We start from the raw sequence: 14226 nt of genomic DNA on the forward strand, positions 1-14226 counted from the left end.
GTCGAGTTACCTTGAGTGCTAGAGGTGGCTGGGATGGATGGCTGCGTCTTTGTCTCCCTCGGAGTGGAGTGGGAGTGGGTCGTCGTTTTGATAGATTGCATAATTGCTCTTCTCTCTCTCTCTCTCTCTAAAATACATTTTCAAGAAAATAGTGTTGCATATTTTCATTACATTCGGAAGCTGCTCTGCGTTTAGTGGGAATTTTAATGAACAATACTTATAACTAAATCCTCTCTCTCTCTCTCTCTCTCTCTCTCATAAGTGCACAGAGTTCTATTTCCTTTCAAGCAATACCCTCTCAGTACTCTGATACTAGCCGTTCTAATGCCCTTCCAACGCTATTTCCTTTCTCATAATTCTTGTCAAAATTAAGACGTTTTAGTAAATAAGTATACTTCCTTCTCTCCGGCAATTAGCGTTAGGAGCACAACTGATTATTATTACGGGGTTAAAGGATAAAAATACGGATTGCTTTTGCATACATGAGTCGATTTTCAATTTGGATTAGTCATTTTGCCATACTAATTCAGCTTACAAAATGGGTATCTCGCCAGAACAATGGAAGTAAAATAAAGTATCTAAAATCTCCGACATGGGAACTAAGTTAAAATAATGGCGGATGTGGTCACGTCCCAGTAGGCCTAACAACCGTAAAAAATATTACCTAGGTGCCTCACATTGGTTTTAATGGGACTTACAAACCTTCATTAATTTGTCTGAGCGTAGAAAAAAAAGCCTTCCCGCTATCTTTAGCTTAAATCGTATCTTTCAATATTTTTACTCTAATTATGACACATCTATTATTATTATTATTATTATTATTATTATTATTATTATTATTATTATTATTATTATTACCTCTCTGATCTGACGAGAAAAAAGCAATAAATGGCTGACGGAGTCAGTTGTGTATCATTCTATCACATTTTGACGTACAAAGGTGATCAAGTTTGCCAGTCCACACTGATACCCGCCATACCCATCAGTACAACGTTTGCCAACCCACACCACACATACGATTCTGCAATGAGATACCCGGGTAGGCAACAAGTAGTGTAAGGGCTGTAGTGGTCGTAATTGAGGTAAAGGTTTAATTACAGTTATTTTTATTATCTTGCTACAGTTTCTGTTTCTGCTCTGACTCCATTCTTACTTATATATGGGCTTGAGTAACAGTAAAGCATTATTATTATTATTATTATTATTATTATTATTATTATTTTATTAATTATTATTATTATTATTATTATTTCACAGCCTCACTCAGTACATACGTTAGATGTATCACGATCCTAAGTAGCCATGGTTCTCAACTGAGATACAAATCGCCGAGCGACAGTAACAAGTACCAAGGGGGTCCGTGACGATAAAATACTGGATGTATGTAACACGGTAAATACTGAGGCTAATAATGAGGATATTTCATAACTGATAAGCGCCTGGACAAGGGAAGTAATGAATGCTTCGCATGGTCGTAATAATTGCAGTTGCAATATTTGTGGTCATAGTCATTGCAAGGGAGAAAACTCGTGCTGGAAAGGGAAAAGATTATGCTATATAAAACACAAAGAGAGGGGCATCATCAGAAAACACAGTCGAACACAATAATGTCAAACGGCAGACGGCTAACATTGGAAATAATTAGAAGCAAAACCTCTATATTAGAAGTGCGGATCTGTATATCAGTAATAATACTGACAAACAATAAATAAAGTGGCAAAGGAACACCGGCACAAAACTAAAACAGCTGAAGTTACAAAAGCGGTAATCATACCTGGCACAGGATATTGCTCATAACGTAGTTGACGAAAATAACCAAATCAGAGGAGTTAGATATCTCAGTCTGGGGTACAGACCGAACATTATAACATCTGACGATGGCTGTCATGTTAACAAAGAAGTTTTCCAGGAGCATCTGCGTAGCAGAATGATGGGTAGGGAGCGTTCCATAGACGTTATAACAACGCAAGGGGAACGACAGCAGACTACTTTCTCGGTGACAGAAGACAAATCTTCCAATTAAGGTGCCAATCGCACCGAACTTACGTCGTTTCTCTTCGATGGGATCTGGATCCCTTAGATCCTCTGGGGTGGTGAGCTCCAGTGACAGAATTCATTTACAAACTTCAGCAGGTGTTTTCTGCGGAATGTCTGTGGATCGTCAGTGTGTTAAAGAAAGGTAGGGAGCAATCAGATGAACTGGAAGTTTGTATCGTAGTAAATTATACGAAATTCATTTGGATATCTTCGGCAGGCACTTAGAGATTAGACCCAGAAACATTGCATCAACGTGGCAGAGGCTGTTAGTTGTGATTCACCGGAGACAACAGCCACGTGGAAGTCTTCACTGCGTCACCGTACAAAGTATTCATACTGTGATCTTCATGTTGCATTTTGTGGTAGGGCGTAGTCCTTGGGGAAAATGGGGACTTTTGGACAAGCCTTTAACCACCACTGCCTACATCGTTGCATTGTGGGTGAACAGAGATGTGAGGTTACATTTCCATAAATTGAAGGAGAAATTGATTAGTAAAATAATGGCACAGAGATACATAATTACTGAAACATTGAAGAAAAAGTATACAGGTTTATTTTGTAAAAATTTCATGGATATGAATGTGAATGATTTACTGTAATGTATACTTTTGCTGTATGTATATGGTGGTTCAATAATTTTATAAGTGTAAATAAATGTACATTCACATAACAATGTAAAAGGATTCTTTGGAAAATTGTTTTTTCTCAGTTTCACTTGAATTCTGAACTAGTATGGGATTAACAGTAAAAAATATGATCAGTCACGCTGCTGATCTCCACCATATATGATATGAAATAATTTGAGGGTTTTTGTTTTCGCATTATCTTTTCTTTTTTTCTTGTCTATTCAAACCTGTTTACTTCAAAATGCTAAAATTCCCAAGGGTATCTGTTTTCTTATGATTTAAATGGAAATCTTTTTCCATTTTTACGTTATTTAACTGATGCTGTAAAATGAATCCACAATTCAATAAATCGCTGAAAATATAAAGGAAGAATTTTTGTCTCGACCTCAAAGCCAATTGTCATAATAGTCGGGTAAAATGACCAGTTATAGATCTTCAATAAGTATAAGTATCTCTTAGTTTTACCAGACCACTGAGCTGATTAACAGCTCTCCTAGGGCTGGCCCGAAGGATTAGATATTTTTACGTGACTAGGAACCATTTGGATACCTAGCAACGGGACCTACAGCTTATTGTGGGATCCAAACCACATTGTGTTAAGAAATGAATTTCTATCACCAGAAATAAATCCCTCTGGTTCCGCGTTGGCCGAGCCGAGAATTGAACTTAGGACCACCGGGTTGGTAGCCGAGCACGAAATGCACTCGGCCAACGTGGAACTATAGATCTTCTATAAAAGATACCAAACCATTACCTCATGATGGTTTTATCTTAGAGGGTCTGATTGTTTCAGATTCATCGCGTTTTCAGACTTACAAATAAAAATGAAATGATTTAAGTTTCGGTAGATAATACAGTGAGTGCTGTTTGTAATATATTTATGTTTGGGTGACGCCTAATTACTCTGCAAAGACGCCGCAAGTTCTAGACATTTTTGAAACGTCACTTTTCCACTTAATCATTAGATGGATGTCAGCTACGCACAGAACAACATTTAAAATGTGAGCCCTCGATAGTAACGACAAAGAGACTGGAAACTGGAGAGGAGGCAGCGGCCATCAAACGAGTCACAGGAAACGAAAGAGCCAATTAAACTTGTATGAACGTCATGGTAGTCTCGTGTCGTATCGCCAGTTATCTGATTCCTTAGTATTAAAAATAAACAAGAAGAAAAATGCGCCAAAGTTTCTTCGCGCAATCGAGTTGTCTGTCAGGTGGTGGCCTCAGCCACGCCCCATAAAACTCTTAGCAGCGGCCCATGAATCTGTCACTATCCGGTGGTGGCCTATAACGCTGCCAGAACTACGATTATGGCTAACTTTAACCTTGAATAAAATAAAAACTACTGAGGGTTGAGGGCTACAACTTGGTATGTTTGATGGTGGGAGGGTGGATGATCAACATACCAATTTGCAGCCCTCTAGCCTCAGTAGTTTTTAAGATCTGAGGGCGGACGGACAGACAAAGCCGGCACAGTAGATTTGTTTTACAGAAAACTGAAAGCTGCAGAATATATGGTGACAATAAGAAGCGGGTCTTTTACGCATTAGAAACAGAAGCTGGAAATAACAACGATGACAATATTACACCTGAAACCTTAATTTTATAAGGCAACGGACTCGGAAACTGACAACATAAAGGATATTTGAAAAATGCTAGACACTCAATGTGTTCGCATTTCAAAACTAGACGTTTCAAGTATGTAACACTAGAATCGCAATAACACTGAACTGAAACTCCACGGAGACATATATGAGCCTGACAAGAGGTCGATTCAGAAAAATGACGTAAACTCAGACAGGAAATGTGAATTGACGCCTGAAGTGATACGATATCAGAACATTAATGTGATTTTACCATTATTCCACAAATATCGAATAAATGATGAGAATGAAGGATTTTTTCCAGTAACTTTAGAGATACGCTGCAGGATATTGTAATTAATGGCTTGTCTTCGGTTGCTACAGGAAACTGCAGGGCAGTACACTGAAATAAATGTCTATTATTTCTAAAATGATTGAGTATTACTAACATTATCCTCTTGTTATTGGATCTTTGTCTTTCAATTGTACGTGTACTCTGTAAATGCATATCATACTCAGTTTATAATGGTGATGATGATGATGATATTGAGGATGATGAAAATAATGATGATCATTATCATTATACATAATAAATAATTTGACGATGTCGTAAAATCGTTGTTGACCTTATTATTATTATTAACTTCATAACAAAAACCGGTGCTACTATGGTAAGCAGTCTACCCTGGGGATCAAGTGTGATTCGCGTGTTCAGTAGTACTAGCCCCTCGGGGGATCGAATGTGACCAAATGCACTTAGAGACATTTGATCCCCCAGGGCCTAGTACTGAACACGGCGTAGAAGCATGCAGGCAGACCGCCTATGACAGTTGCACCCGAAAACCACCGGGAAAAGAAAAGAGCCGCCACTCGTATGAAGTCCGAGAGGAGACGTTGCATTGTTGTCCAAATTCTCATTTCTCAGCCACACTAAACATTGTCGTAAAGAAAGTCAAGGATCTTACATGTTCCGCCTCTCATCTTCCATGAACTCTCGCGCGAACACATGGTAGCATACGAGTCACCACACCAGAGCACTCCGGATCAATCAAACAATTTTATTAGCCTAAGGAATACCTGTCTATTCCAGCATTTTGACATCCTCAAAGGCCAGCATTTGGGTCCCAAGATATAGCTTCATCCCGGTCATACTCACTAACTCTTTTCATCCTCATTGATGCAAACTAATATAACTTGATAGCTGCAGGTCGCCCTGTGTTACATTTCAGTGAGTCTTATGAACTGCACCCTTCTCTGCAATCTTGCAACTGCACGCGGTTTCATCCTGTTGCAGGTGTGGTTCAGCATCTTATCCCTTGGCGCTGTGAGCTCGCAGTTAAACGACTATCTGGTACTAGCTGGGACTCAAGAACCACCAGAAGCCAGTTCCTTTAGGATAAGTATGAAGGTGGAGTACTGTCAACAGTAAGCCCCACTATAGCAATGACTGCCGTAGGAGAGGTCTCAAAAGAATTTTGTTCGAGTGTAACTAACTGCTGTGTTGGTGGCCTCAGGCATGAGCCCTCTAGATTTCGTCAAGGTGACTTTCCTAATAGGCTGGGATGGTCATATTAGTATCCTATATTTTTTTATATTCTCGAGAAATGTTTTTATGTGGAGGTAATCTTGTAGCCTGAGAGAAGGGTACTCTGCAGGAAGGCAAGATGTATAACTTAGTTTTACCAGGCCATTGAGCTGAATAACAGCTCTCATAGGGCTGGCCCGAAGGATTAGATGTTTTTTTTTTTTTACCTGGCTAGGAACCAATTGGTTACTTGGGATCCGAACCACATTGGGAAATGAATTTCTATCACCAGGAATAAATTCCTCTGATTTCTCGTTGGCAGAGAAGGGAATCAAACCGGACCCTGAGATCGGTAGTCAAGCTAGCAACCGACTCGTCCAACGAGGAACTAGGAAGACAATAGCACATAGCACAGTTAAAATTTGCTCTGATTGACTTTCAGCTAAATGAAAAGCAACTAAGTGAAGATACAGTCTCTAGAAAATAAGATTCTGGTGGTTATTCTCGACTTTGTATTGACTTTCAAATCCCTAAATCCCAGGACCAAGAAAATATCCGAGTAGGAGGAGCTGTCGGAGACGAGCCTATGGCAAGAATGCAAACCTATCCTGTTAGCTCAGTGCTGAATTTCATAGATGATCAAGGTTCTCCACAGAACTAGATAACCTCCTTACTGATACGTTCGATTTTGTTTTGTCGATCTTTTAACACCAGGTAACATCAGCAGTACCATAAAGAATCTACTTCACGATAAAGTAGATGCAGATGCTTCCAAATTCTACCATCCAGCAAATTTACAGTTTCCTTGCTGCACTAATCATTGAACGCATAATTCCAGTTTCCCTCAGAATCCTGGCAACCTGTCTGCATTTAAAGCTAACGACTCAACCGACACGGATCCATATCCTGAAATGATGACCGCGCTATGATTTATTATATGTCAGCCTCTCTTGTATTCCTACCTTTTTTATGTAATAAAAACATTTGATGGGCCAAAATACCTGAAATTCTTGAAATTTCACAAAAAGAGCTTAGTATACTGTAAGTTGGTGATTATCATCCTCAAAATATTTCGTATTCTAACCTATTTCTTTAGGTCACATGGCCATTTAAAGGTTATAATTCTAAAGTATTTCTCGTTTGCATCACATTTAGACGATTCTATTCTTCGGGTTTCAACAGTGCTGAAGGCATTTTTCAAATTCACTGGTCATTTTAATTTCTAAAATTTCCCAGTCTCCAATAACCTTGATATGTACCTTCATGGTTAAATAATACTTTTCCAATAATGTTTTTGACCACGATCAGTTTCCCAAGCTTAAAATTCTATTAATAGGTCGATGGATCCAGGTAGCAAGTAGCTTTTTTTTTTTTTTTTTTTAATATTTTAACGTGTTTTCCAAGTTAACAAATAATTTGATTTTGATAAAGCTTGGTAAGTAGTTGCATTGGGAGTGGGTGATTAATTACCCTGACCATCCTTTGCCGTAACTGTTTTTCTGAGTTACATGCACAGCCATATGTCAACATTTGATTTTCTCTGAATTTTGTGAAGCCTAGTAATGTCTACGCTAGTGTTTGTGGTTATTTTATCCCAGTAATTTTTACACTGATCTTTGTTTCCAGACCAGAAATTTATTTGTCTGTGACTGGGGTGACGATATAAGTCATATTCTACTATGATTACATTTAAATGCAAAATTGTTGAATGGTGATATCTGCTCGGTCAGCGGAAAGCTGGTTACAGTTATTGCAAATGAATGAAAGAAAATACAGAAAATTAGCAAAACAAAATCCACTGACTAATAAGCACGTAAATGCAAAATTCTCTCACTGAGTTTTGGTCAAAATATTATTCTCACTCATCTTCTCTCACACACTCATTGTATAATGAACATAGTGAATAGCCCACCAAGTTGTCTTTTCACAGCTATGTATTTAATGTTATGATGATTGTAAAGCCCACCAAGTTAATATCTGTCCGTCTGTAGTACGTGTCTCTCCCATAGCCACATGTGACGGGATGATGATAGTATAGCCTAACAAATTATTTCTCTCTCTCTCTCTCCTCTCTCTCTCTCTCTCTCTCACAACATGGAGTACTCCAGTTGAAGAACTCGCCGACTAAAAGCGTTACCAATGGAAAGGGAGATGAGCGAAGCACATAGGCCTACAAAGGAAGCGGTCATTTAATGTTAATGAGCAGAGCCTGGGCGAGGCCGAGATGATTATAGTCATTAGTGAAGCGTAACTCCGAGTTTAACCTGGTGGCGACAATTTGTCTTACTTAACAGGCTAGATGCGTGTGTCTGTCTGGGTGTGCGTGCGGTTGGGTTCGTGTGCAGGTGTTATATAGATATGCGTGTATATATATATATACTAAAGTTGAAGGCGGTTGCTTGAAACCAGATAAGCATCGTCGGAGGGTGGAGAGATACCAAAATCCGTTAAAGTTATGTATTTATTGCTGACGTTTCAGGACCATGTGTCCCATTTTCGAAGCTAAAAAATTAAAAGAATAACAGAATTAAAATGAGACTCAGATTAAACATGATAAAAAGTTATTTCTTAACAAAAAAATGCAAATTAGGTACAAGAGAAGGGAACAGTGATTACCAAGTAGTGCTGAAGGCAAAAGCTGAGTGACTGTCAGGGTCCGTTTGGTGCGACGGAAACTCAAGAGAGGTACAGAGGAGTTGACGTGGACTGAGTATTTAATTGGGGAACCAGTTGTTTGATAAAAAAGAGATTCGAGTATTGCCAATTGGTGTTCGTTTTGGAGCTTTGCCTATGATTTTGAAATCCTTGTAATTTATATGTATTTGCATTTTTTTCCCATGATCTCTAATACAGGAAAATTCGGGGTTTGATAGTTTGACACCCGTACGATAGCTAACGCCACGATGGGAATCTAATCTTACCTTTAACAACCTCTGGGTGGAGCCCTACGTACTTCCCCAGGTCACATCTGGGCAATTAAAACAAATATATGACTCTCGAGGTCATCAAAGGAAGCAGACTCTCTTTATATTTAAACAAGGACTTGATGGTCATTGGGTTACATGGGATCAATTTTAAGTTGACTGCTGGTAGGTATTTGCTTACAATAAATCTCAGTTCTTGATAAAAATGGCTATCAATATATTAGGGGGACACTAGCGTACAGATGTAGTTTTGGTACCGTTGGCAGTTCAAACTTTGGGTGGAAGATATTATTTAGAAAATTTTCGCAATTGTTTGTAAAAGAGTTCTGATGGAAAACAGTTATTTACAAAGTACTGGTGGAGGGGACGTAATTTCTTCATGAAACTTATTCCATCAGGATGTAAAATAAAAACGCTCTGTGGAAGAGAGTAGACAGGGGAATTTAACTTGAAATTAAAAAAAGCAGTGGCTATAAAAGTTAGAACCCAGACCAGTAAACGTTCTCTTCTAAAAACAGTGGTATTAAAAAATGTTCGTCAAGTCTAAAAACCAGCACATCAAGGAAGGGCAGTTTATTTTCATTTTCATATTCAATTGCGACTTGATATTTGATGCATTTCATTGGCAAGTTCGAGGAATTCGTCTGCCCGATCTTTATTTCTAAATAACAGGAATGTGTCGTCAACAAATCTGCTATAAAATAGAGGGTGACAAGCCAGAGGGCAGCCGTCCAGCAACTGCTCCTCCAGGGAGCCACAGAAAATATTAGCAAAAGTGGGGCCTAAAGGTGATCCCATGGCCATACCATCGACTTGTACGTATGCTTTCCCATTAAAAATGAAGGCAGTGTCCAGCACCGCCCCCAACTGAAGTAACTTTTTAAAATCCGTGATATTAAAATTATAAAAAGAACATCTGGGTTGGAAAAATTCGATTTAAAAAATGGGAAAAGCATACGTTACCAAGTCGATGGGTTATGGCCATGGGATCACCTTTAGGCCCCACTTTTGCTAATATTTTCAGTGCTCCCTGGAGGAGCAGTTGCTGGACGGCTGCCCTCTGGCTTGTCACCCTCTATTTTATAGCAAGATTGTTGACGACACATTCCTGTTATTTAGGGGAAATAAAGATCGGGCAGACGAATTCCTCGAACTTGCCAATGAAAATGCATCCAAATATCAAGTTCACAATTGAATATGAAAATGAAAATAAACTGCCCTTCCTTGATGTGTTGGAGTTTTTTTTTTTAGGACTTGACGAACATTTTAATACCACTGGTTTTTTAGAAAGAGAAAACGTTTACTGGTCTGGGTTCTAACTTTTATAGCCACTGCTTTTTTAATTTCAAGTTAAATTCCCTGTCTACTCTCTTCCACAGAGCGTTTATTTTAAACATCCGGATGGAATAAGTTTCATGAAGAAATTACGTCCCTCACCAGTACTTTGTAAATAAAACTGTTTTCCATCAGAAACTCTTTTACAAACAATTGCGAAAAATTTCTAAATAATATCTTTCCACCAAAGTTTGAACTGCCAACGGTACCAAAAACTCATCTGTACGTATGTCCCCCTAATATATGATAGCCATTTTTATCAAGAACTGAGATTTATTGTAAGCAAAGACCTACCAGCAGTCAACTTAAAATTGATCCCATGTAAACCATGACCATCAAGTCCTTGTTTAAATATAAAAGGAGAGTCTGCTTCCTTTGATGACCTCGAGAGGTCATATTTAATTTGTAATTGCCCCATGTGACCTGGGGAAGTACGTGGGCTCCACCCAGAGGTTGTTAAAGGTAAGATTAGATTCCCATCGTGGCGTTAGCTATCGTACGGGCTGTCAAACTATCAAACCCCGAATTTTCCTGTATTAGAGATCATGGGAAAAAATGCAAATACAATATAAAATTACAATGGATTTCCAAAAATCATAGGGCAAAGCTCCAAACGAAACCAATTGGCAATACTCGAATCTCTTTTTATCAAACAACTGGTTCCCCAATTAAATACTCAGTCCAACGTCAACTCCTCTTTACCTACTCTTTGAGTTTCCGTCGGCACCAAAACGGACCCTGACAGTCACTCAGCTTTTGCCCTTCAGCACTACTTGGTAATCACTGTTCCCTTCTCTTGTACCTAATTTGCATTTGTTAAGAAATAACTTTTATCATGTTTTAATCGAGTCTCATTTTAATTCTGTTATTCTTTTAATTTTTTAGCTTCGAAAATGGGACACATGGTCCTGAAACGTCAGCAATAAATACATAACTTTAAAGGATTTTGGTATCTCTCCCCACCCCTCCGACGATATATATATATATAGAAATATATATATATATATATATATATATATATATATATATATATATTATATATTATATACTATGTGTGTGTGTGTGTGTGTGTGTGGTGTGTGTGTGTGTGTGTGTAAGAGAGAGAGAGAAAAGAGGGAAACAGAGAGGCAGAGAAAGGTAGTATTATTCATTCTTAGATGAATAGCGTATCTGCGAGAGAGAGAGATAGATATGAGAGGGAGAGAGAGAGAGAGAGAGAGAGAGAGAGAGAGAGAGAGAGAGAGAGAGAGAATTTCCTCTTGATACACTAAACATTTATGAATTTGTTTATATGGAGAGAGAGAGAGATGAGAGAGATGGGAGAGAGGAGAGGAGAGAGAGAGACAGAGAGACAGAGAAAGGTAGTAGTCTTCAATTCTTAGACTGATAGCGTATCTGCGAGAGAGAGAGATAGAGAGAGAGAGAGAGAGAGAGGAGGAGAGAGAGAGATAGAGGAATTTCCTCTTGATCAACTAAAACATTTATTGAATTTGTTTATATGGAGAGAGAGGAGAGAGAGAACGAATTTCATCTTGATCAACTAAACATTTATGATTTGTCTATAAGGAGAGAGGAGGAGAGGAGGAGAGAGAGGGAGAGAGAGAGAGGGGGGGGCACCTTTTGCTTTTGGTGAAATTAGTTTAATGATCACGTCAAATGGATCTGCATCTGCCAACGTCTGTATGGATAAGAAAGAAAGCTCTACTGAGTTTCTGTTCCAAGGAGATTAAAATGGAAAAAGTGACGAACGAGCCAAAGTGCCGGAGGTCAATAACTTCTGAGCCGTTTAGTAGTTCTGGGGGCTAATTGGCGAAGGTCTCCTGTTGCCTGTTCTATGTAGAAGCGTCAAACGTTCAATATATCTATCGTCTCTTCGGAAGCCCGAGGGGTGCGGGTTGTTTGGGGCGGGGGGGGGGGGGGGGGGGGCCGGGGGGGGGGGGGGGGGTGGGGGAGTATCATAGGGAGGGGATCTTTTACTGCAGTTAACTCGAGAACCACAGAAATCGCATCCTTTTTATGAAGTAACGTAAGACCCGGAAAGGGCATATTCACTGTTTTCCTAAAACATAAATATTAGTAATAACATATTTTTTAGAACTTTCAATTTATGGCCGCAGATTCCATGTAATTTAATGAGTGCATGAATAAGTAAATTTATATATGAAGACCCAGTGGACTGGGAATCTGTATCTTTTATACAACTAGGACTAGAGGGAAAAATAAGGATGGCTTCATACCGAATCCAGGTAAATAAGTCACAGAAAAAAAGTCACAGAAAAAAAGTCACAGGAAAAAAGTCACAGGAAAAAAGTCGCATTAATATTTCCTGGACAGTGACCCCCAAAGGTTTTAACCCGGTATGTGTCCACCTTTGCGGAGTGTTTAATACAAGCAGGCTGTTACTTCAGTTCATTATTAGTCATCGCTTGGGTTACTTATCATTTCAGATATTCAAGCAGTTTCCTGGAGGTTTAATATCACTTCTTTCCCTGGACATTGTAATTTCCAGTTAATTAAGAATGCTAGCAAACTGTTCGGTTTTTTGGTGCTACTCAAATAACAACACAAAGCACGGCATTTCATTTTTTCCTTCCTTCAAGGCCTCGAAATAAAGCAAAAGTGGATTCATCTCTGTTGAGGAGAAAAGAGGATTTCAGTCCTACACACCGAATATGCAGTAAGCATTTTGAAGAAAGCGCATATAGGAGAGATTTATAAATGGAACTTCTGCTTTAAGATGTTTAATTGGGGTTTGAAATATTTTTGTCATCACAGATTCAGGCAAGATATCTTGAGCTTCCCCACCATCCCCCCCAAACACCCAAGAAAAGGTTGACTGTATTTCAGAGACCTTGGGATTGACCAGAAACATTCTAAAAATAATTTATTTTTCCTCTTTGTACAAAGATTGCTATTTTCTAAGTGGCTTTCCTGATATGTTAAAAAAGGTAAGCCACCCGAAGTACGTAGCCACAATAATATCCGTAAATTATACTTCTGATATCATGCCACTGGGTTAGTCGTCTTACACGAGAGAGTTCAAAAAAAAAAAAAAATAAAAAAAAAAAAAAATATAGGATATATATATATATATATATATATATATTATATATATATATATATATATTATATAATTATAATTAATGGCATCAATACTGCCTCCACTATTAGTTAACATACAGAATAATGACCTGCTGTTAGATTCGCATTTAAAATCGAAGTGATTTGCTTACACTTATCTCTCTCTCTCTCTCTCTCTCTCTCTCTTCCTCTGACACACACACACATACACACACGCGAAAACTGGCCTCATGGCGCAGTGGTAACGCGTTCAGACTTCAAACTAAGAGACTATAATTATAGCGTTGCATTCGGACAAGGAGAGGTGGTATGGGCAAGTTCCCTAAATTTCCAGTACACCTGCTGACCAAAGTTGATGTTTATTTGTATTTGCCGTTGTAGCGAAAATATACGACTAAACCAAAAAGTCTGCAGTTATTAGAAATACAGACAAAGAGACAGAAAGCAGGGGTTTTGTTAAAATTGACAAAGACAGACACAAAACAAAACGTTACGCACACAAACATTATGTAAATGTATCGGTATGTGTATGTGTGAGTGTGCAGAAAGATTGGGGTCTAACATCCTATTCCTTAAAGAATTGCTGATAACGAGAATGGTAGTATCGCTTGAAGCCACCACCTCTTGAGGATATGCAGTTTATATCAATATTTATATCTGCCTACCTATACATCTATACCTATACTTATTAACAATATATGTACGTATGAATAGATATATATATATATATAATATATATATATATATAAATATATATATATATATATAATATATATATAATATATATATCTATATATAAATATATAATATATAATATAAAATATATATATATAATATAATATATATCATATATATATATATATATATATATATAAGATATATATATTTTTAATTATTCTTTTTATACCTGCCTACAGAAAACCAAATAGCCTTAATATTTAGACAATTGCAGATATAAACAAGTTCGGAAATAATGAAAAACTTTTGAACAATAATTCAAATGGTTTATATATGGAAAAAAAATCTAGCCACATTACTAAAAATTTCACGTTCTCCACGCATTTCTCAGAAGCCGTCAGTCGGCTGGTCGAGGTCTCTCTCCCAAGGCTGAGAAA

The sequence above is a fragment of the Macrobrachium nipponense genome, chromosome 2 (assembly GCF_015104395.2).
Source record: "Macrobrachium nipponense isolate FS-2020 chromosome 2, ASM1510439v2, whole genome shotgun sequence".
NCBI lineage: Eukaryota > Metazoa > Arthropoda > Malacostraca > Decapoda > Palaemonidae > Macrobrachium > Macrobrachium nipponense.